Raw genomic sequence first — 23074 nt, 5'->3', positions numbered from 1 at the left:
TCCAGAAGTCCACATCAGAGGCAGCCACAGACCCACGTTGAGGCTATGTGGTGGGTCCACAGCACAGGCCTCTAAGCCAGAGCCTTGCTTGCGGCTTTCCAGAGGGAGGGGCTTTGCTGGTAATAAGATTCACCTAAGAGAGATGATTCTCATTGAGACTCTGGGCTTTGTGGAAATCTTGTCACCGCTCTCCACAGGCCTACCAGATGGAGCTGTCCAAGGTGCTATAGACCTTGCTACTGACTGAGCCACCCACTATTTATTCTCTGTGAATGCCATTTGAAAGACAACCCAGTGAACCTGGGAATGATCCCGCTAAGTGTAATAGCTCTCCCGGGAAATGTGACATGCTGGTATCATGCATCTTACTGACTTTTTAGCCGGTACCAAAGTTCTACTCACACACAGAGAGAAACAAAGATCCAATTATATATTTGACCACGGCCAATCTTAATACATTTTGTTTTGGAACCAGTGGTTTCCACTGTTGATTTCCCCTAGGCAGAGTGGGCAGGGCCCAAATGTGACTCATTGATTTTAAGCCTACTCAGAAATAAGTGCAACTGAATCACACAGCAGCACTTTCAAACAGCATCCCAAATACCAAGCTTCTGTATGTCTACTCAGAAGTAAGCAGGATGAGCCTCAGAAGCAAGCAGGGCTGAATTACTTAGCAGCTTCCTCCTCAGGTCCCATCCCCCTCCCTAGCAGGGAAAAGCTCTCATCTCTGGTCAGCTACTGAGTGGAGATAAGAGCTTTTCCCTGCTCAGAGGTGCAGTGGGGCCTGGGGAAGAAGCTGGCAGGCCAGATGGGGACCCTCCCCCTCCCACCAAAGGCCATATCCAATCTGTGGGCTGGAGATTCCCCATGCCTGGCTTAAAGAGATATTTATATATAGCCAGGCAACACACATTCTCATTGTTAAAAGGGTGTCTGAAATTCACCCAAAGGGAACTTTTCTTACCTAAATGTCCCATTATTTTGGCCAGGAAGGAAACATTGTTGGTGTATTTATTTGTTACATCTATATTCCCCCTTTTCCTCTGAAGGAGCCCAAGGCAGTGTACATGTTCCTCCTCTTGATTGTATCCTCACAACAATCCTGCGAGGTAGGCTAGATGGAGTCAGTGACTGGCCCAAAGTCACCCAGTGAGCTTAATGGCTGAGTGGAGACTTGAACTTGGGTCTCCCCAGTCCAACACTCTAACCGCTACACCATACTGGCTCTTGCATACCTAATTTGTAGGAGCCTTTCAAAGAAATGGCGGATGACATTACATTTACACTCCTCCAACCAGCCGGCACCTCCGCAAATAGAGAGAACAAGAAATGAGATCTGGAAAAAACAAAACACAAAACCAGGGCTGCCCTATTGTCAGTGGACATGCAGATTACCCGAATTTCTGTACAGCACAATAACCACAAGGACCATTTAACCAACAATTTGTTTAGTCCTCAGGGTAGAACTATGCATTCCATCTCTAATGCATATCTTCACAGTCCGACGGCCACTTCTTCTTTGCAAGGTGGAGCCAGAAGGCTTGATCTCCAGTGGAAAAGCAGCAGAGGTGTGTGTGGGTAGGGAGCACTTAACCCTTCTTTGCCCAGTGCTTTCCTCCTCCAGCTTCCTTTTTTCTGATTTCCCACCAGCTCAAGTTCCAAATGCGTTTTTGCAATGGAAAGATGGCTCTGGAACATCACCTAGGAGAAAAGCAGCTGGAGGGAAGTCCTAGAAAGGAAAATCAGTGGGTAAGTGAGGGGTTAAGTGCCCTCCTACCACTCACTTCTCCCTCATTAGAAATCAAGCCCTCTCATCCTCCCTTGCCAAGACCAATGATGTCCAGCCATTGAAGACATTTATTTAATAAATTTATTTATTAAATTTATTAATCACTCATCTGGCTGGTCACCCAGCCATTCTGGGCGATGTACAACATATAACAGTTTAAAACAATAAAATTCTACAATAAAAGCATTTTCTAAAATTACCCTAACCCACCCCAAATGCCTGCCTGAAAAACCACGTTTTTAATGCACGGCGGAAGCTCATTAAAGAGGGGGCATGACGGAGTTCCCTAGGGAGGGAGTTCCACAGAGTGGGGGCCACCACAGAAAAGGCCCTCTCCCTCGTCCCCACCAGTCTAGCTGTCCTGGCTGATGGGACAGAGAGAAGGCCATCTGAGGCTGATCTTGTTAAGTGGCCTGTCTGGTGTTGCTGGAGGCGCTCCTTAAGATAGGCTTTGCTGGAACCATATAGGGTTTTAAAGGTCAAAGCCAACACCTTGAATTTGGCCCAGAAAACAAGCGCATTACAGTAGTCTAAACGAGAGGAGACCAGGGCATGTACAACCGATGGGAGCAGATGGTCAGGAAGGTAGGGGCGCAGCCGCCGTATCAGATGGAGTTGATACAGTGCTGTCTGGCTCACAGCTGACACCTGAGCCTCCATGGACAGCTGGGAGTCCAAAATGACCCCCAGGCTGCGGACCTGGTCTTTCAAGGGTAGCCGTACCCCATTCAACACCAGGTCAACATCCCCCAGCCTCCTCTTGTCTCCCACCAAAAATACCTCGGTCTTATCAGGGTTCAGCTTCAGCTTATTCCTCCCCATCCAGCCACTCACCATCTCCAGACATTTGGACGGGGATTCTACGGCCAACCTTGGTGAAGATTTGAACGAGAGGTAGAGCTGTGTGTCATCCGCATACTGATGACATCGCACCCCAAACCTCCTGATGGTAGCCCCCAGCAGCTTCACATAGATGTTAAATAGCATCGGGGAGAGGATAGAACCCTGTGGCACCCCACAAGTGAGTGGCCACGGGTCCGAAACCTCCTCTCCCAGTGCTACCCTCTTGTACATGCTGGAGAGGAAGGACCGGAACCACCACAGTACGGTGTCTCCAATGCCCAACCCCTCCAGGCGGTCCAGGAGGATACCATGGTCAATGGTATCAAAAACCGCTGAGAGGTCAAGGAGAACAAGGAAGGAGCATTCACCCCTATCCAGAGCCCTCCTCATATCATCCACCAAGGCGACCAAGGCCATTTATGTCCCATGCCCAAGCCTGAAGCCTGACTGAAATGGGTCTAGATAATCGGTTTCTTCCAAGTGTGCCTTCAACTGCATCGCCACCACCAGGTCAATCACCTTGCCCAAAAATGGCAGATTTGAGACTGGGCGAAAGCTGTTCAGAACTTGGGGATCCAAGGAGGGCTTCTTTAAGAGCGGTCTTATCACTGCCTCCTTGAGGGCTGATGGCATCACTCTGTCCTCAAGGGAGGCATGTCCTGGGAGCTGAATATATTGTTTCACCCTCAGTGGTACAACCTGCCTGTTACCAAATATTGGTTTCCCTTCCTCCAAAGCTTTTCCAGATTGCTGTTAACTGTGCAACAAACTGCTACATTCAGTACTACTGCATCTGGACATATAGCTCAGCACATATGTCTGCAATTTTGCCCCAGCCACCACACAAACATTCCATTCTGTTTCATCACCCAGAATAGCAGAGAAGAAGAGCCATCCTGCCCCTCACCTGAGGTGGCTAAAAGGCAAGATGAAAATTGGGGCACCAAAGAGGAACACAGAGAGATTTGGTGCATGAGACACAATCCACCAGGACGTTCTCCGGTGCAAGCCCCATAGAAATAAGTTCTGGATGTCCAAAAGCCCAGTACCTAAGCCGTGTCAGAAGGAAACCAATGCAGAAATTATTTGCAGTATTCACATACAGTTCCCTTGAAGATGGTTCAGAAGCAGAAACTGTTGGAAAATTCTCCAGCTTGCCTTTATTTATTTATTTATTTAAAGTGTTTTTATCCCACTCCTCTGCTAAAATGTCTCCCAAGGTGGCTTTCAAGCAATCAGTGAAACAAGACGGCCCCTGCCCACAGGCTTGCAATCTAAAAACATACATCACACAAGGAAAAAGGGATGGGCAGGGAAGAAGAAAATGAAGTAGTCTTTCAGCAGGGCTGGTGGGTTGGCCCTGCTCTGTCATCTCCCTCTGTACAGCCTGCTGGAATGGCTGGTAGTGGTGATAGCGGAGGGATGAGGAGCCTTCATGAGGGTGGCCTTTCAGCAGGGCTGCAGGAATAGCCTCAGGACCCCCCTCTCATCTCCCTCTTTTAGGTTCAGCTACCCTATGTATTCATAACATGACATTTATTTTTCAGATGTGTGTCCCACCAAGGACTGTTGAGGTAGTCTCCTCAGCTCCTTGCTCCTCTGTACAAGCAGCTCATCACCCCACCCCACCCCAAATCTTTGCAGTGTTTGCAACATGAGCAAGTTCCCCTCCCACATTTAATTTTCTTTGACTTGTTTGTTGTTTTCTTGGCTGTTAAATGGCTCCTGCTTTACCTTCCTGCCTTTAGGAAACAGTTTATGGGTTTGTTCATTGTTGAGCAGAAATGCAATTACTGTGGGTTCCACCTGCTGGGCATCAGCTTGATTTTGTTTAAAGGGAGAGGGAGAGGGAGAGAAGCAATTTGCAGAGATCTTGCGAACAAGGAAATCCCATGGAGAACATCTTTCTCCAGTGCTGGACTGCAGCAAGCTTTATAAGAATGTAAGACGAGCCCTGCTGGATCAGACCAAGCATCCATCCAGTCCAGCATTCCGTTCACACAGTGGCCACAACAACACAGCTGTTGACCAGGAAACCACAAGCAGGTCACGAGTGCAACAGCACCCTCCCGCCCATGTTCCCCAGCAACTGATTTACATAGGCTCACTGCCTCTGGTACCAGAGGTAGCATATAGCCACCATGACTAGTAACCATTGCTTCTCTTATCTTCCATTAATTTGTCTGCCCCCCTTTTAAAACCATCCAAATTGGTGGCCATCACCACATCTTGTGGTAGTGTCTCATTATGTGTCTCATCACCCTCTTGCCTCAGTACTTTCCCACCCATCTCTCTAGCAGGCCAGCCCATGCCCAGCTTGTAGCCAAACATGGGTCTCTTCCTGATATATAAAAGTCCAAGTCCAAATCTATACTTACAGAAAGTTTTTGTCTGGGGGTGCAAACAGTACCTCTCAGGGCTGCTTTGCACACTGTGGATTTGGAGTATGTGTGATCTCAGTGCTCAGCTCCAGGCAGCCTAGGTTTTGAGTCTGGCTCTGCACCAGGACGGGCCACAGTTGTAGGGGAAGCCTGACTCTGTCACAAGCAGTGAGGGAGAAAGGGCTACGGGTTGAAGATATAGTCAAAGTCAGGCTGAGGATCAGGATCCAGAGGAGGCAGACAGCAATCAGAATGGCCAGCCCTGCCATTAGGTGGAGTGCGGCAGTCACCTCAGGGGGCAGATGCTGGGAGGTAGCAGCAAAGTGTTGGAAAGGAGAAAGCTGTGGGCCACATGGCCTGTTCTGTGCCCCCTAAGCTCACCTGCTGCCTTCAGGGGTGGTGGAGGATGCTGTCCCATTGCCAGAGCTGAAGAAAGATTCAGCTGCCAGTCCAGTCAGCTTTTCTACATGGAATAGGTGGGGTGCCTCAGGCAGCAAAATGTCTTGGGCCGAGGCAGAGATGTAATCAAAGCCAGGCCAATGAAGCAAGACAGTCTGCATGGCCTCTTTTAGAGACAAGTAGCTTCGATCAATGGGCTGGATTGGCCTGAAGGGTTTTATAGAGCCTACTATGTGCTGATTGGCTTGTGGACTCAGCTAACAGTATGAACCTTGGGGGTGGTCAGTTGACACCTTTCAGGTTGGAAGTGCAGCCCTAGATCTATAAGGCCTACCCTGCCTGGGCCTTCTGAGGCACTTGAGTGCTGGTGGCATAGGAGATAAGGCACTGGGGACTGGCTGCTGGAGACCTTGGATAGGGAACTCATCCCAGTGACTTACACTCAGGGCTGGCCCTAGCACAAATAGCTCCCTGGCCCAGGAGTGCCTTTGGTGCTGCCCTGCCCATAGTCAGTTTTCCAGGGCCACCCAGAGAATTTATGGGGCCTGGTGCAGGTGTGATGTCTATTGAGAATGACATGGCTGAAAACCTTGATCTCTCAACCACCGTGCTACAGTTTGCACAAGCCAAAGTTGGAAAAGCCACATTCTGAGCAGTGGCAGTGCGCTATCCAACACAGTGGAACTGTCACAGTTCTGTTATGTTTCACTTACAATATTTTTGTTTTGTAGCAGTTCCTATCTTTTAGTAAACATTCTTTATTTTAGAATATCCATTATGTGTATCTTTAAAAATAATAAAAGAAAAGTTATAAATAAAAAAGGTATCCGCTGACCTCTGCCAGCTTATGTCTTTATTTTATTATTATGTATATAGCGCTTACAGTACTTGATGTGGTAAGCACTCAGTAACATTGCCTCAAAGTACAGCTGTGTTCCACTGATTTCTACCTAGCACAAATGACATCTAGGTGGAAACTGAAAAAGAAACCTACTTTAAAGCTTACTGAAGGAAGATCATGTTTGTAGTTAGTACCCAAACAACTTGCAGAACCTTAAAAGAAAGGGTACAGGCACTTGCTTTTTGCCACCCTAGCTCACTGCAGACAGTACATTAAAAAACACAGCCACAGAGCTCAGCTTGGCACCCCCTCAGCTTGGCCCTCCTGGGCAACCACCCAGCTCACCCACCCCTAAGGCCAGCCCTGCTTACACTAGCAAGTTATATATCCATATCCACACAGAGACCCAATGGGAGAGAGAAGAAATTCAACTGCAGGGCCAAATGATCTTGAAATGCAAAAATATACGGTCTGTGACAACTCTGGTATAACACATATAAAACATAAGCATAGCGACCATTCACAGCAGCAGTAATTGGTGATATAAGTAGAGATGTGAAGGTTTGCAGGGGGAAACTCCATGAGGAACCCCCCCAAAAAATTTCCAAAAATTTCCTGAGGGGGGAATAGATTAAACTCTTATCCCCATTTTTCTGTTTTTTTCCCACCAGGTCTTCACATTTCCGGATATAACACAATAATCCTAGATCTGCTATGTTAATCCATACTTGTAGTAAGTCAGAAAACATTGGGTTGGATCCAGACTTGGTCATGCTTAGAGTAGACCCAGTGGAATCAATGGAACAAATTAAGACTGACTAGCCTGAGACCTATTGATTTCAATGGGTTTACTCTAAGCATGACTAACCCTGGATCTGACCTACGATATTTGACACCACTGTTAACAATGTGACCTCTACACCAATGGAGGCTGGTTGCTCTGATGTCAGTGGGGCGGTGAATCTGCTCCGGGTTTCCATCGGAACTCTGAAGGAGTTATCCAAGGCCCTTTAGAGTTCTGACTGAAACTTGGAGTGGATTCACTGCCCCACTGACATCGGAGCCTCCAGCCTCCACTGCTCTACACCCACCTGTCAGCTGAGGATAACGCTTCATGCATGCACCTGATGACGTGGACTCTAGTCCTTGAAAGCATATGCTACAATAAATCTGTTCTGTCCTTAAGGTGCTACGAGACTCTTTGTAGTCTGAACACAGACAGCCCCTGATATTTGAAGTAGCTATGCAAACTGTTCCGCCCATTGTACCTGCTGAATCTGCGCCACGTTGAACATCCCTTTATTAAGGCCCAATTATTATGGCATGTCTTAATCCATGGGAATGGACTGTGCCTGGTGCACAATGCTATACAGAGAGGGACACGAAAAGAGAGACTGTTTTGCTAAAGGAAAATCTCCGTAGATGTAAATGTTGAGGTTTGGCAAGCTTCCCAGACTGGCAAGCAGTGGGCGGAGAGTGGGGAACACTCTAAGGGAAGCTCCAGTTTCTCCTCACTCCTGCCTGGCAGCACTGGCAAATCCTTCCATCTCCTTGACACCAAGGAGGCTCCTACTAGGACTAGGCACATTAAACCATACCTCACTTGCTAATTACCAAAGCCCAGAAAGAGACTGGTAGATGTGAATTCTAGGGTTCACAATCTCTTATATTTCTTATGCAGGTGGGACAGTTGTCTAAGATCAAGAACCAGTGATTTCCCCACCCCAGCCCAATCAGGATTTGTAATGAAATGCATGCCCGCGGGCACACACACTCCCTCCCAAGCCACGGTAAAACCCTGAGTATGTGGGAAAAGATAGGTAGCTGCCTTGTAGAATGAACTGAATTGCATCTGCAGAGCTGCAAATTGTCCACAACTGGAGGCTAACGTCCATTAAGTGTCCACCTTGTTAAGTACATTGTTCATCTGTCTGTCTGCAATTCCCTCTCTCTCACTCACTCACATGGGCACCCCCCTCCACAATTCTTCTTAGAAGAGCAAACTGAAGCTTCTCTGTGTTGTTTTGATAATTTCTCTATTACGTTCACAATCACAAGCATCTGTCATGTGATGCAGATCATAGGTGTGCAATTGACATGGTTGAGATCCTAGTACCTCCTTGCTGTGGAAGCAAGGTGCATTTAAGGCTCCTGTGAGACCTACAACTGAGGCCTGTGCTTGGGAAAACACATATTTAGAGATGACTGAAGTTAGAACAGAACCCCCACCTGTTCTTGTGTGTGTTTCAAGGTATTGCAACCTGTTCATAGGCTGTGGGATTAGGCAGACTAAAAATCCAGATAAATAAATGTTCTTTGCTTCCTCCCCTATTCCAAGGAGACAATTCAAGAATCTAAGAGTGCTTCCAGAGGAGGCTTTTATCACACCATCACCCTGCCTCATTCATACAACGTTAGGGGGGAGGGCATAAACAGCATTGTCTTCTATTCATAACCCTCCCATGTTTTCTCATTGTTTCTTCCATCTTTTTTCTTACTATAGAAAATCTGTTAAGTAAGAAAAGACAGAATAGCTGCACAATGCTTTCTGATTGCAAGTACTAGGACCCCACCACTTGAAAGCACCCTTACTCCTCTCATAATTAGAACTCTTCCCCTCCCCACCCTGATTTCCAGCCTACATTTAATGCTAATGTTTCTCCAGTTGAACTACAGTTTACCTGGCAAAGTAGAAATTCTGCACTATTGCAAAAAACAAGGTTGCTATAAATGTGGATGCTTGTAACAGACACTTCAGATAAATAAAAAAGAAGATTAAGAGTCCCATGGTGGCATTTTAGAAGCTCCGTGGTTTATTGTGGCATAAATCTTCATAGGCAACATTTACCATCTGCTTCATCAAATACATGATAAGGGCTCTGGATCTACCAGGAATATACACCCATGTGGACTGAAAACCAAATTAACTAGGTGGAAACTGAAAGATGCAATACACATTTTGCTCACACGTATCTGTAGAATTTTAGGTATTTTTTAAAAGATGACTGAAGTGAGAGTCTCTTCTTGTCACCTGATATTTACAACATTTTCTCTCATGATATGTCCACAAGTCCCGTTTTTGCTTGTTTTTATAAAGCCACTGTCCCTTCTAAGAGACTATTTTCTCATTCTGCCCCCCGCTTCTAATAATTAGTTAAGGAAAATTACACAGCATTGGGCTTGGCTGCTCGCCTGAACAGGGTTCTGTGCCCAGGAGTTATTCTGTCTGTCTGTACCGTCCAAAGCGCCATCCACTCATACTCGCGTCGTAAAATCTGGATCTAGATGTTATCCATATTCCTCGCCAGCTACATGTGCTGCCCAGCTCAGCCTTTTATTTCATACCACAGGGATGAGAAAAATGGAGAGTCACGCAGAGCCGTGCACTTCCAGCTCCTGAACGGCAGCTGCCACCAGCGGAGGAGGAGCACAGGAACAGCCCCTCTCATTCCCCTCCTCAAAAATATGTCTAGCATTGGTTGCCCCCGGCCTTTGCTGCTGAAGCCCCCTTCTAGCTTTTCTTATCTCTCTGGGTCCTGCAGCTCCCTACTCTTTCAGTAGCAGAACTTGCCCCTACTTGGCCTGAGTCCAGCTTGGCCCTTGCCTGTTCTCCAGTCCTCCAGACTGAAAGCGATGGCTTTGGCCTCCTCCTCAACGTCGTATTATGCTACACTGTCCACTTACAAGCAGGGAGAAGCAGGGTGGTCGAATGCAAAAGAGGACAGGGCTCCTGTGTCTTTTTATAGGCGTGGGGCACAGGGAATTTCACCAGGTGTCATCGGGGCTGTAGCGGTAAATTTTGAGGGGCAGGCGCTCATTATGACAGTCCCCATACCCACCTTCCCAAGGGGAGCCTAGAAATGCAGGCCAGTGTGTTGACCCACATCAACAAACCAGTTCTAGCAGTTTTTACCTCCACCAGGAGCAGGTCTTTTGTAAAGCTAAGGGTGCAATCCTATCAGGATGTCTGTCACGCTCTGAACTTGGAGGCTGACGGTCATCCTATGCAGAGCAGGAGGAGTGCAGAGGTGATCTTCGCCTGTGCGCTCCTCCCACTCTGCATTTTCGCTAGATGGGCTTTATCACCCATGTTCCAAGGCGTAACTTTGCCAGACTTATCAACAGTTACGCCATATTCATGTTCTGCCTTCAGCTTGTCCAGTCTGGCAAAGTTACCCCTCAGAATGTGGAAAACATAAAACAGCATTGGTAGAGCCCCAGTTCCACCCCAGAAGCAATATCCTTTACCCAAGGCAGCAGAAGAATGGATTGCGGGGGTAATTGAGGATCTGGAAAAACAGGGGATCATAGCTAGGGCCCAGAGTCCATATAATAGCCCCCTCCTTCCGGTATTAAAATCAGGAGGGCAGGCTTGGAGATTGGTGGTCGGTTACAGAAAAATTCACTCTGTCAGTCGGACTGCTGTCTCTGACCTTGGATCCAGGAATCTGAAACATCCTATGGCCTCCCAGATGCTGTCTAGGTGCCATAGGATGGCTCCCTTAATTACCCATTCAAGACCAAGCCACCCCAAAACACTTTGCATTGCAAAAGGGATCGCTCACAATGATACCTGACTATGAAAATCCACCCCCCTCCCAGCTACTGTGAGGATTGCAGCTAAGGTCAGAGGGAACAGGGAAGCCTGAGGGTGGTGGAGTGCGCAGATGACATCATCGTCGCTGCTGATCAAAAAGTCCTGGCACTTTGACCCTGAGAGCCCTGGTTCCACTACATCACTGTCGTGCAAGTTACACCTACTGAAATGCTGTCTCCTGCACAACGATTAAAGAAGCAGAAGCCTAGTTCTCTTTTCCATCTGGCTGCTCAACTGAGAAGTTCCAGGGGCCGTGCTCCCAGCTGTACAGTGCAATTCTACGCCCTACACAAGCCCCGTTGGGTTCAATAGGATTTATTCCCAGGTAAGTGTGTATAGGATTGCAGAGCTCACCTTTGAATGAGAGTTTACTGGAGATTTATAGTGTCTTTTTACTATTTGTTTTATTTAGAAATATACAACCAGAACACAGTGGAGGCAAACAGGCATTCCTACAATGGCAGACGGCCAGAGAACTTGGACAGCTCCCCTACCGTAACTCTAGCCTAATATCTCTCTGCTCTCAATCCTTGTCTCACTCATCTCCAATTTATTAAAAGGAAGTCAAAAGGAACAGTCAAGGTGGTCAGATCACCAAGACACTTGGTGTTTATTTAAAACCATGATAACAGAACATTGGCTAGAATTTCTACCACCCATTAGGAAAGGTACCAAAATGTCCAAGAGGATGCCAGTATAGTTAATGAGTAGAATCAAGGAAGTGATGAGGCAAGAAGGCTTCCTTCAGAGAACAGAAGTCAAATGTGGAGAACAAAAAATGAGCAGAAACAAATGTATGTTGTTGGAAAGGCAAGCAAAATAGGAATTTGAGGAACATATGGCTAGAAACATGAAGACCAACAACGAAAATGTTTTGACCCTTAAAGGTGGCCTAAAAATACTTTTAATATGTACATGCATCCAAAGCAGGAAACTGGCCAGGGTGGTAGTTGTACTATTCAACAACAAAGGACTGGAGATCTTACTGCCCTTGCTACATTTGTATATAGTCATTAGTTTCATATGGATGCTTATTTAGATATATGGACTGTTTATATTAATGCATATATTTGAAATGGAAGTGTTAAATCCTTCTTTTTCTCTCTTTCTTTTTATATTATGGGTGATATAAATGATTGTTATGCATTTTTTTCTTTTCTCTCTCTCTTTTGTGGTTCCCCTTTTGTTTGTTTGTTATTGTTGTATTTGCAAATAAAACATTAAAACAAAAAATACAAGACTGAAGATTTTGCTAAAGGAGGATAGGGAGATCACAGAGAAGCTGACTGAATTCTTTATAAATTTTTATTTCAGAAATGACAGATAGAAAACATAACTATCTCAGTAATGCAGTTTAGGTTGCAGGTCCATTTGTGCCTCTAAACAGCTCCTGAGGAGGCCCAACATTCATCAGTGAGATAAGGAAGTTCTCTGTAGGAGGGTGTATCTGGTTTTAATGGTGAATCAATTCTCTCCATAGCAGTCCATTAGACTGAAGGAGATTGACATCATTATTTTCACTTTTTGTAAAGCAATACATTTATGCATCTATCTTGGTTGCAGAAGATACTGGATGGATACGTGCACCTGAATCAATTTTGGAAGAGAGGATGTTTGAAGAATTGAGCCAAACAGAGGTGGCAAAAGGTGAAATACTAGGTCTTACAATCAAATTCAAAAATAACAAGTCACAAGCTCTGCATGGTGTCCACCCAAGAGTTCTTAAGGAACTCAAGTGTGAAATTGCTGATCTTCTAATGTAAAGATGGAATTTGTCCCTAAAACCATCCTTTTTATCAGAGGATTGGAAAGCAGCCAGTGTAATACTGATCCAGGAACCATTCATGTCTGTTCCAGGCAAACTGGTGGAAAGATTGATTAGAGATAAATGATTAAGTATACAGAAGAACAGGTTTTGCTAAAGAAGGATCAGTGTGATTTCTGCAAAGGGAATTGAGTGGTATTTTGGAGTTCTCTGAGAGCATCAACAAGCATGAGGATAGGGGTGATCTCTGGTACCTAATATATACTTAGGATTAAAAAAACCCTTTTGGCAGGGTGGGCCAGTTCGCACAATCAAAGTGTGCCACTGTGGCTTATTTAAGCCATGGAGTGTGCCGGGCACGATTTCCATATGAGCTGTTGGAGGGGGAAACAACCCTCCAAAAAGCCATGCTGCCCGGGTTCTGACAACATGACAAGCTACACTCGGGCAGTGATTATAGAAATTGGGCCCTCCACGTGCTACAATTTAAATAAGCCATGGGGGCTTATTTTGATCATGTGAACCAGGCCAGTCCCTCACCAAAGTCTCTTGTGTAAACACAGCAGTCATGAACAGGTCCTCTTACAGACTGGAAACTAGTTAAAGAACAGGAGGCAGAAGTAGTAATAAACTGTCATTTTTCTCAGTGGAAGGAAATAAGCAGTGACGTCCCCTAAGGATTTGTGTTGAGACATATATTTAATTTCTTAATTTAAAAACCTGATTCCCCCCCCTCTTATCCTGAACAATTTGATGTCATCTGCAAACTTGGCAACTTCAAATTTCCAAAGCCAAGGATGAGGAAAAACTCAAGCAAAGAGTTCCAACAGGATCTCACCAAACAAGGTGAATGGGCTACAAAACCATGGTTCAATCCAAGTAAGGGACAAGTTAGATGATACGTTTATTGTGTGTATACGTTTGATGTGTCTGGTTTTTACTTTAAAAAGAGCAGCTATGTGTGTATGGGGGGGCGGGGGGGGAGCAGGATCAGAACTGCAGCATGCGGGGAGGTTTTTTTTTTTAACCCTTTTCCCCTGCACTGCAGTCCTGATGAAAATCACACATACTCGGAGCCACTATTTCCTCCAGGAGGGAAGCGGCAATTGGCATGAAGAGCTTTAAGGTACTGAGAAAAAGTCTGTGCTGGACATGGAAGAGCATCACCCAGTTTGAGCAACGGGAACAATAAATGATTTTGGCAAGGGAGTTTTTTTAGCAGAGGTAGGAGGACTCAGGTGTGAGAATGGAAGGGCAAAGAAAAGGGCACAGCAGTCATGGTAGATGACCAGAACTTGATCCTGTGTGAGGGAATAGAGAGAAAGCAACAGATATCCTCTACAGCAGAGATGGGGAATGTGCAGACCTCCAGATGTTGTTGGAATGCATCTCCCATCATCCCACAACATTGGCTATGCTGGCTTGGGCTGATGGGAGTTGCAGTCCAAGACCATCTGGAGGGCCAACGCTCCCTGCACCTGCTGTACAGGGAGAAGGCCAAGAGTGAACCCTTCTCCACGTCCTCATTTTTTATGTCTCTCTCCCCCTCTGCACCCAAACACACATACAAGAGAATTTTCAAGCATGCAGTCCCCTCTCTGAAGTGACACACCCAGGAAAAGGCTGAAAGCTTGATTGTGCTAGCCTCAATCTATGTGTATGTAGATGGCAGAACTTGCTCTCGCCTGTTTCAGAGAACACAGAGACTGCCTAAGATCTTGCGTTCTGGAGGGAATGCTCTGGTTTGGGAAGTGCCTCTTAATTCTGACTTGTTGGTTATCTCTGTGCCTGGGCATGCCATTTTACCATCATGCGTTTTAAAGTATTATTACTGTATTATTCAACCTGTTCAACCTGTTCTGGAGGGGGTTACACTCCCCCTAAAGGATCAGGTTTGTAGTTTGGTGGTGCTCTTGGATCCAGAACTGTCACTTGAGACACAGGTGAACTCAGTGGCACTTTTTATCAGCTTAGGCTGGTATACCAACTACGCCCTTATCTGGACAGAGATAGCCTAGCTACAGTTATCCATGCTCTGATAACTTCTCGTCTGGATTACTGCAATGCGTTATATGTGGGGCTGCCTTTGAAAACGGTCCGGAAACTTCAGCTGGTCCAAAATAGGGCAGCAAGATTGTTAACAGGGACTGGCCTGCGAGCTCATATTACGCCAGTACTTTTCCAGCTGCACTGGCTGCCAGTCCATTTCCGGGCCCGATTCAAAGTGCTGGTGTTAACATTCAGAGCCCTTAACGGCTTGGGGCCAGGTTACCTGAAGGATCGCCTCCTCCCATATGTGCCTGCCCAGACCTTAAGATCATGATCAGTGGCCCTTCTCCGTGAGCCCCTGCCAAAGGAAGTGAGGCGGGTGGCTACTAGGAGGAGGGCTTTTTCTGTTGTGGCAACCCGGCTCTGGAATGAGCTCCCTAGTGAGGTTTGCCTGGCGCCTACATTGTATTCCTTTCGGCGCCAGGTGAAGACCTTTTTATTTTCCCAGGCATTTTAGCATTTCAGCTTTCTAAATTTTTATCTTTGCTGTTTTAAATCTGTATTTTAAACTCCTGCACTGCTGCTAGTTTTATTGTGGTTGTATTGTTATATTGTGGTTTTAATGTTCTGTATATTTTAAATTGTTTTATTGTGTGTTGCTTGGATTTAATTTTTGTGAACCGCCCAGAGAGCTTCAGCTATTGGGCGGTATAGAAATGAAATAAATAAATAAATAAATAAATAAATAACTTGAGCACATTGTTATTGGTGCATTATTTATATTCCATTAGTGCCCAGAAGGCCTAAGATCAGACCTATAAAGAGAGGCAAACTCCTTGACCCTGGAAATGCGCTAGACAAAATCCCATTAAAATCAAAGTGGCTTGCCCCAAGCAATCCTGGCCCCAAACTGCTTGCAGTCATGAAGTCACAATATGGTGCATTTAGTAAATAAAAACAAGCAGTCAAGGGCCAGTCACATGCTTAATGCCAACTGGATAGAACATTGCCTGCACAGTTTCCCTTCTGTCTCCAGAAGTAATTCGGTTAGAGAGACTTATAAGACAAAACAAAACAGAAAAGTTGAGAATTCAGGGAATGGGCCTGGAAACTTCTTGAGGGGGGCAGGCCCCACAGTGCCCCCCCATCAGTCCTTTTGATCCAATGTGTGCAAAGCTCCTAATAAAGTTATTATTCTATATGTTTTGGGGAAATTTATTTCTTTGGAATGTGCTAATGTGACAGGCATGTTGTGCAGAAGGGTAAGCTCTGAGTTAGCCACAGACTTTATTTTCACCCCAGGCCTGGAGCTGCTTCCCACCACAGGCCACTGGGCTGTTATTATTCTGGGCCGATTCGCATAGCTGCTGCATGCACAGCTGACTCCTCCTGAACTGCTTATGGTTTGTCAGGAGCACAGCCCAGTCCGCAGTTTGGCCCCAAAAGGAACACTGAACACTTCGAGTTGCAACTGAGTTGCATAGCTTCTCCCCATTTTCTAGGCCTTGTCTTATTATAGACAGCTGTAACGAGCAGCTCCTCTTGGGCAGCGCCAGCAGCTCTGGACATGGCACTATTAGGGCGCAATCCTACGCACCTTCAGACAGAAAAAGCCCTACTCCCAGCATTCCCCAGCCAAATGCTGGGAGTTGTAAGCCTTTTTTTCGGTCTAAACATGCATAGGCGTCCTTAGGCTCGTTTTTTAATGCAAGCATCTGGCTCTCTTCATAATGGAAACTCACTTTTCACGTGCCCAGAGACACTCCCCCCCAGAATGGCTAGAACTAACCCCCCCCCGCCTACTACCCTACGCAGAGCTCTGCACATGCTCCGCGAGAAGCCCCGTTCATGCTTCCTTCACGTGCGCCAAGGCGGCTGCCCCGGCTTTCCTAGGGACGCACCCTCCGGCGTCATGGCGGGCAGGCTGGCCCCGCTCCTTCGGGGCTTGCGCCCCCTCGCCGGAGCTGCGGGAGAGCGGAGCGGCCGAGGCCGGGCCCCTGCCGCGCTCCGCATCAGCCCGCTCGGCGACCCCCAGCCTCCGCCTGCAGCGTGAGCGAACGCACACATGCGAACGCGCGCACGCGAGGCGCTTCCCACTTGCCATACTTCGCCTCCCCGGCCGCCGCCGCCGCGTCCTCGCCCTCCTCCGCCCGGGCCGTGGACTTCGGGCAGACCGCGCTCGCTGGGCAGGGGCGGGGCTCCCGCGGGCGGCGGGCTCCGCCGGGCTCCCCTTCCCCTCGCACGCTCGCCTCGAGCCGCGTCCACACGACGCCAGAAAAACAAAAGGCGTCGGCCTCGCCGGCGCATGGGGCTGCTGGCGCGCTGCAGACGCACGCCGGGCGGAAAACGGAACCAGACCCGCCGCCGCGCCGCCCTGGTTCGCGCCGTTCGCCCCTGGGGATCCTCGGCGACCCTGAAAGGTGAGGCAACGCCAGGCGTCTCTCTCTCTCGCTCTCCCCGGCTGCGCAGGCGGGCAGTTGCCTCACTCGCTCGCCGCCGCCACTGCAGAGCATCTGCCGCGATGCGCGCGGGTTCTCCTCTCCCCGCTCGCTCCCTTGCCGGCCATCCACGCACCCTCGCGTGCTCCAGCCTTCGACGCCCCCCGCACGGGGACCAGCGGCCGACGCGAGGCTTCGGGGCCCGATCCGTCGCTGCGTCAAAATGCCCGCTCGTGGAGACGGGCGTGATTTGTCTGCAGGGTGTTTCCGGAGTTGCCGAATCCTCTCCCGGCAGGCAAACATTGCTGCAGGGACTCCGGCCTCTGCAGGGCTGCTTGGTTGGCCACGGAGAGGCGATGCCTGCTGTCCCTGCCGTGCGCTCATGTGTGTGTGTTTGTGTGTGTGCGTGCGCGCGTGATTGTGTTTTCCCGTGCCGCGCTGTTCTGTTGGCCGTGCACTTATACCGCAGTCGGTTTCAGTCCCGCGGCGGGAATCGTCTCTTATGTGGACATTTTCACACGGGACAGACTTTCCCCGCGCAGTGGGTTGCGAGTGTGAGTAGATTTAAATCGCAGCCCTTTGGTTCAGATGGTCGTGGGGTGTGGAGCTAAGTGGGAACTGGCTCATCATTGTGTGTGTGTGTGTGTGTGTGTGTACGCGCGTGCATACACACACACACACACACACACGTGAGGGTCTGTTAAAACCTGCCACTCGCATCTGGTGTTGGTGTGGTCGCGCGTGCAGTGAAACCAGAGGTGTAGAGTTGAGCTCGATTCTTCCGGGATCTCACAAATCGACTTGAAAGCAAAAGAGAATTCCCCCCGCCGGCGTGCGGGGGGAGGATACTCCGGCACTCTTGAGTATTTTATGGTCGAGGAGACCCAGTGGAGCCTGTTTGGGGATCTCCCCCAAAAAACATTGGTGAGAAATCTATTCCTGCTTAGGCACGTAGGGCTGCATCTGGAGAGGTTGTGGATCGTTTATTTGTGCCCAAGCCCACACCTATGGGGTGTAGTCTATATGCTGTCCTAATGAGGTGGTTGGGGGGGCGGGGGTTGCTGTTGCTGCTGATCTGCAGAACCTAGAGGCATTTAATAGTGTGTGTGGGAACTGAAAAGCCCACGCACCGTTGGTTCTTCATGTATATGGACAAATCAGGGCCCATGCCAGATTGCAAAGGCTGAATTTTATAGGAAGGCTGAGCTGTGCAAAGGGTGGCGAAACAGCCGGGTGTTCCTGACTATCTGGGCAGCCAGTTTTGGGGTCGCTTCCTAGGTACACAAGCTTTATTGCAGCCTGTGATGGATGTGGCCATGGTGGTCTGGGCTCCTGCAAGAGCCTGCCCTGCCCTCATTGCTCCACTGCACTCATCGTTCTCCTTCAGCACAATCTGGTCAAGCCAGAGGACTGGGCATTGTGCCAGTCGACTGTGGCTGCTCCATGTTCATTTGAATCCAAGTCATTTGGCCGAACTGGGTTGTGGATTCCTGTCCATTCATTCCAGGCCAGACTGCCACCATCCCTAAGGAGGTTGTGGCTGCTGGATTCCTCCTTTGCTGGTGCCTCTTTGCTGAGAGCGGATGCTGGTTGGTGAACTTTTGCCCTCTTTTTAAAATCTCAAACATGCTTGCTGGCTTTCCCAGTAGAGGCAACCTTACCAGGAGGAGGCAAGGGAGGTAGTTACCCCTACTCGGTGGCACCCTTTGGGCCATTATTAATGGTGGCAGAGTATGAGATAGTCAGATCTGACTCATCGGCACAACCCTGCAGGAATTTTTCCCTGTATAAACTCTGTTGATATGATTGGAGAGCACAGCTCCCATTCCTGATAGCTTCCTGGTAGGTCACACCCCAGATTAGCGAGCGGGTGGGAGGCTGGTGATTTAGGTTGCTCACCTTGGGTCCCTAAATGTCTTGGGCCAGCTTTGCTTCCCGCTTGCCCAGTGCCATCAGCAGTGATAGCATTGATTATGGCTGCCTTCCCCAACCCCGGTGCTCTCCAGAAGTTTTGGACTACAATTTCTATCAGCTCCAGGTAGCATGGCCAGTGGTTGGGAATGCTGGGAGTTATCTGGAGGGCGCCAGGCTGGGGAAGGCTGCAGTGTGGGGCGGGAGGTAGGTGTGTAGGAAGAGGAGGAAACCCACTTGTTTTTCTCCGTAGCAGTGGATAGCAGGCTTCTGGAGATGGGAGGAATGTCTTCTGCAAAGCAGGGCTCCCCTGCTTTCCCAAAGCACAAGCAGAGAGTGTGTGCTGCATTGCAAACAGTGGAAACTCAAGTGGAGCCTCTTGCACATCAAGCCTAGCAAGGGAAAGCCAGCTCCAGCAATCTTTTCAGTATTTTCTCCCCTCTTTCAGTTTCAGTGGTGCAAATCCAGAATCATTCTCTTGAAGCTTTCTCGCATGTGTGCAGCTGTGTTAGCATTGGGTCACGTTGGCTGGGATGCTCCTTTCAGTAGCTAACATGGGAATCCCTCTTTCCAGTGTAGAAAGTGCATAAAGATTGCACATTCTTAATGGGGGCGGTGGTGACAGCAACAAGATCTGGCTTAGTGGTGTAGTTGCATGCCATGCAGTGAACTTTGAACTTCCTGCCCAAGTGGGGATTTGGGTCTGGGATGCTGTGGCTGCCTGCAGAGTGCGGGTTAGCCTCCACAGATCATTTCGCAGCTGCTCTTTTTCTCCTGAGCCCCCTGCCTTACTCACTGGTCAGAGGTTTCTAAGAGCCAGCGGGGGCTGGCTTGCCACTTAATGCTGAGAGAAATCTGCTCAGTTACTCGTCTGCCTCTATAGCTCAAGAGGCATTGTATTGCCACATGTCCTGTGCTGTGCTCTGTATTCTGTTGAAATTGAAATCACTCACGGCAGTGTGAGGGTCATCACAAATCAAGAGAGAGGAAGGCGTGGTATATGCACAAAGCATAGTCGTTGTCTGAAATGATGCACCAAAGCAAACTCAACTGTTGCCCCTGGTGTTCCTCCGTTTCCCTTATGGCGACATGTTATTTTGAAGTCTGTCTTTGTGGTAGGAGGAGATACATAATCAAACTATGTGCCTCTCCTATGCAAGCTACCCACTCTCTGAAGAATGGCATATCTCAGTTTTCCAAATACTGTGTTTGGAAGAGAAAAGAATATACATATAATCAACCTGAACTCAATATAAAAGAAAGATTGCATCTACTAATAGGTATATATGAATGAGGTACTCCAACACACCCAGACATCATGAATGTGGCAAGTTGCATCCAGTTAACCTCTGGCTCCTTGGTGAACCTCCGGCTGTTGGCTGACACGAGAATGGTGTTGCAATCATACTACTTTAGTCCTCGTTCCATTTCCCTACTTTCTTTGCTGGAAAGGCCCCAATAATTTCAGTTCAGTGCGTCTTCCTAGGTTATAAATTTACCATGTGGAAAGTATTTTTGTGTTTGGAAAATGAGTGAAATTCATGTACTGTTGTGTGCAGCACATGTATGTCTTGCTACATGTATGCTGGGAATCAGATGTTTAATAAATTTTGATATCTCACTTGTCTGTCAGATGACAAAAGTGACTCATAACATTGTAATTCTGTTTGGATGGTTGTATTGTCTTTGTTTTTAAAAAAAAGAAATTTAATGGTTGATTTAAATCAATTGGAACTCAGCAACTGCAGTTAATCTAGTCCAAAATCTTTTTTAAAATATGTTTTAGCTTCTTGGTTGAATGTGAGCAGCAAGTCAAGACAGTTCTGTAACTTAAGACACCCCATCTGAAAAAGCCCTGCCTTGCATCCTCACCCACTGTGCTAAAGGCTTCATGGCAGTTGTTGAATGGAGCGTGCAAGCAGGCTCATATGGAAGTTGTGATTGGATAGCACTTCCTTGCTTCTTAACAGCCAGAGTACACGCACTGAAATTCGTGTTAGTACATTTGTCAGATACCAGAATCTGCATGCAACTGGCCAGTTGCAGATTCCCAGTACACATTGCAAAATACACACGTGTCCATGTTTTGATCACAATTTTCTGGACATTTTAATCAGAGGCAGTGTGAGAGGTTGCATATGAGAGGTATAGGTTTATAGGAAACTGCTATAGTAACCTCCTCTCCCACTGGCCCCAACTTTATGTAACCCAGTATTACTCTGAATGGCAGTAGCTCTCCCAGTATCTTGGGACCAAACCCCAGTACCTGAGATCTTCTAAGTGGGAATGGCAGGGATTGGGTCTGGGACCTTCTGCATGCAAAGCGTGTGCTTTATCACTGGGCTATTCCCCACCTGCCCCTCCCTTGCTTGAATTCTTTCTGTGCTGCTTGAGCATCCACTGCAGTGCTCTGTCCTCTGGTTTTTCTCATCTGCTATGTGCAGAGAAATGCACATAAGGGCAGATGTGGGACTTTGGATACGCTTGTGCAACAGCTGTCTGGATACGCTTGTGCAACACCTGTGCTGCTCTGAGGATAAAGGAAAGTGTGTGTGTGTGGGAGGCAGTCCCGCAGCAGACGAGTGTTCTATCTCCATGTGCCAATTCAGCTACCAAATGTGGGGTTCCAGAATTAAATGCACAAGACTTCATAAGCCTGAGCAGGTAAGCCCAAATGCTCGGCCAAATAACCTGACACCTTCCTTGGGTGCAGATGGTCATGTAACCATGAATAATGGTTTGGAGCTGTTTTCATTGCTACTTTTCTCTGCATGGGGTATGTGAACCAGGCATTTGATAGCTTCCAGAAGCATGCACTCCAGACTGGAAAAAGCAAAGTGGAACCAGCAGTTACAGATTACTAGATACACACTTCTTGACGGGCAAAAGTAACAAGTGATGTGTGGCTAGACCTAACTTAAAAAGCAGTGAAAATAGTTCACTAATGAACGGGGCACTACCTTTTCTCATATGGGATTCTGTGTATCAGTGAACTGTGTTGTCAGGGGCTCTTAGTGAGGACTACAGGGTGCCCTCTGTGTTTAATTGCTGTGTTTCTTCCCCTGTCCCAAATAAACTACATGTAGTTGCTGAGTTTCCTTCCCCCCAGATTGGTGCCACTGGTAATGCCCATGATAAAAGTACTTGTTGTATTTGTAATTTGGTGATTATTTGCCGGAGAAAAAAGAAGGTACTTGGCAATCCTAGTAAACTGTTCTTGTATAGGAGGACAGGGGTAATTATTCCATAGTCTAGAATCACTTGTGCACTTTTAGCACAGGGCGGGGTGGGGGTGGGGGCTAGGGGATGCTTAAGAGTGCTGCTGATCCTTAAAACAGTACAAATTATTTTACAGCAAGCTATCACTGGGGAAGTGCAAACCCTATTTAGTGATGTAGGTACATCCTCTAGCAATCCTGGTAAAGAGCTCTTTGTGAATGAAGCAAGGAGAACTCATGCCACTAATTAACATGCCTTCTCTGAGAAAGTTTCAGACAGACGATTAAGCTTTCTTTGGCTTAATTTCTTAGTCCAGCGGCCCTCCAGATGTTGTTGGACCCCTGTGTAGATCTGGGAGGGGGATGACTCCCCGCTGGTGGACCTCCTTCTTTACAAGGACCCCCCAAAACAGGATTACTGATGGACTGTCACCAGTTAGGATGAAACTGCTGATACATCCTTATCCAATGGCTTGGGGAATTTTAAGCCTTTCTGCCAAGGACCTCGCCTTTCAGCCCAGCACTAGGGAAAAATAAGTTCAGACACACAGAACGTAACTAAAGCCTTGTGAAAATCCTAAGAACCTGAGTGGTAGCTTTGTAACCATGCTGTTTTTATATGGGGAAGGGAGTTTAGTGAGAATTTCCCTTTGAAAACACAGCCATATAACCAAGTATAAAACAGGAGTTAATTTGTGTGTGTGTGTGTGTGTGTGTGCGCGCGCGTGCATGTGGAAAACAAGGGAAGGCAACACACATACACACACAATTCCAAATAAAATCAATACACAGTGTAACTTAACTAGGTGTACATTGCCTACTTGAGTAGAGTTTTGGGTTTCAGGGCATATGCAGAGTTCATTGCAGAGAGGATGGTCATGGCCTTGAATTAGATGTTATTAG

This window comes from Heloderma suspectum, chromosome 2 (assembly GCF_057233095.1).
Source record: "Heloderma suspectum isolate Gila_16-S chromosome 2, 16-S_ref, whole genome shotgun sequence".
Lineage (NCBI taxonomy): Eukaryota > Metazoa > Chordata > Lepidosauria > Squamata > Helodermatidae > Heloderma > Heloderma suspectum.
Note: the sequence above shows the minus strand (reverse complement) of the source record.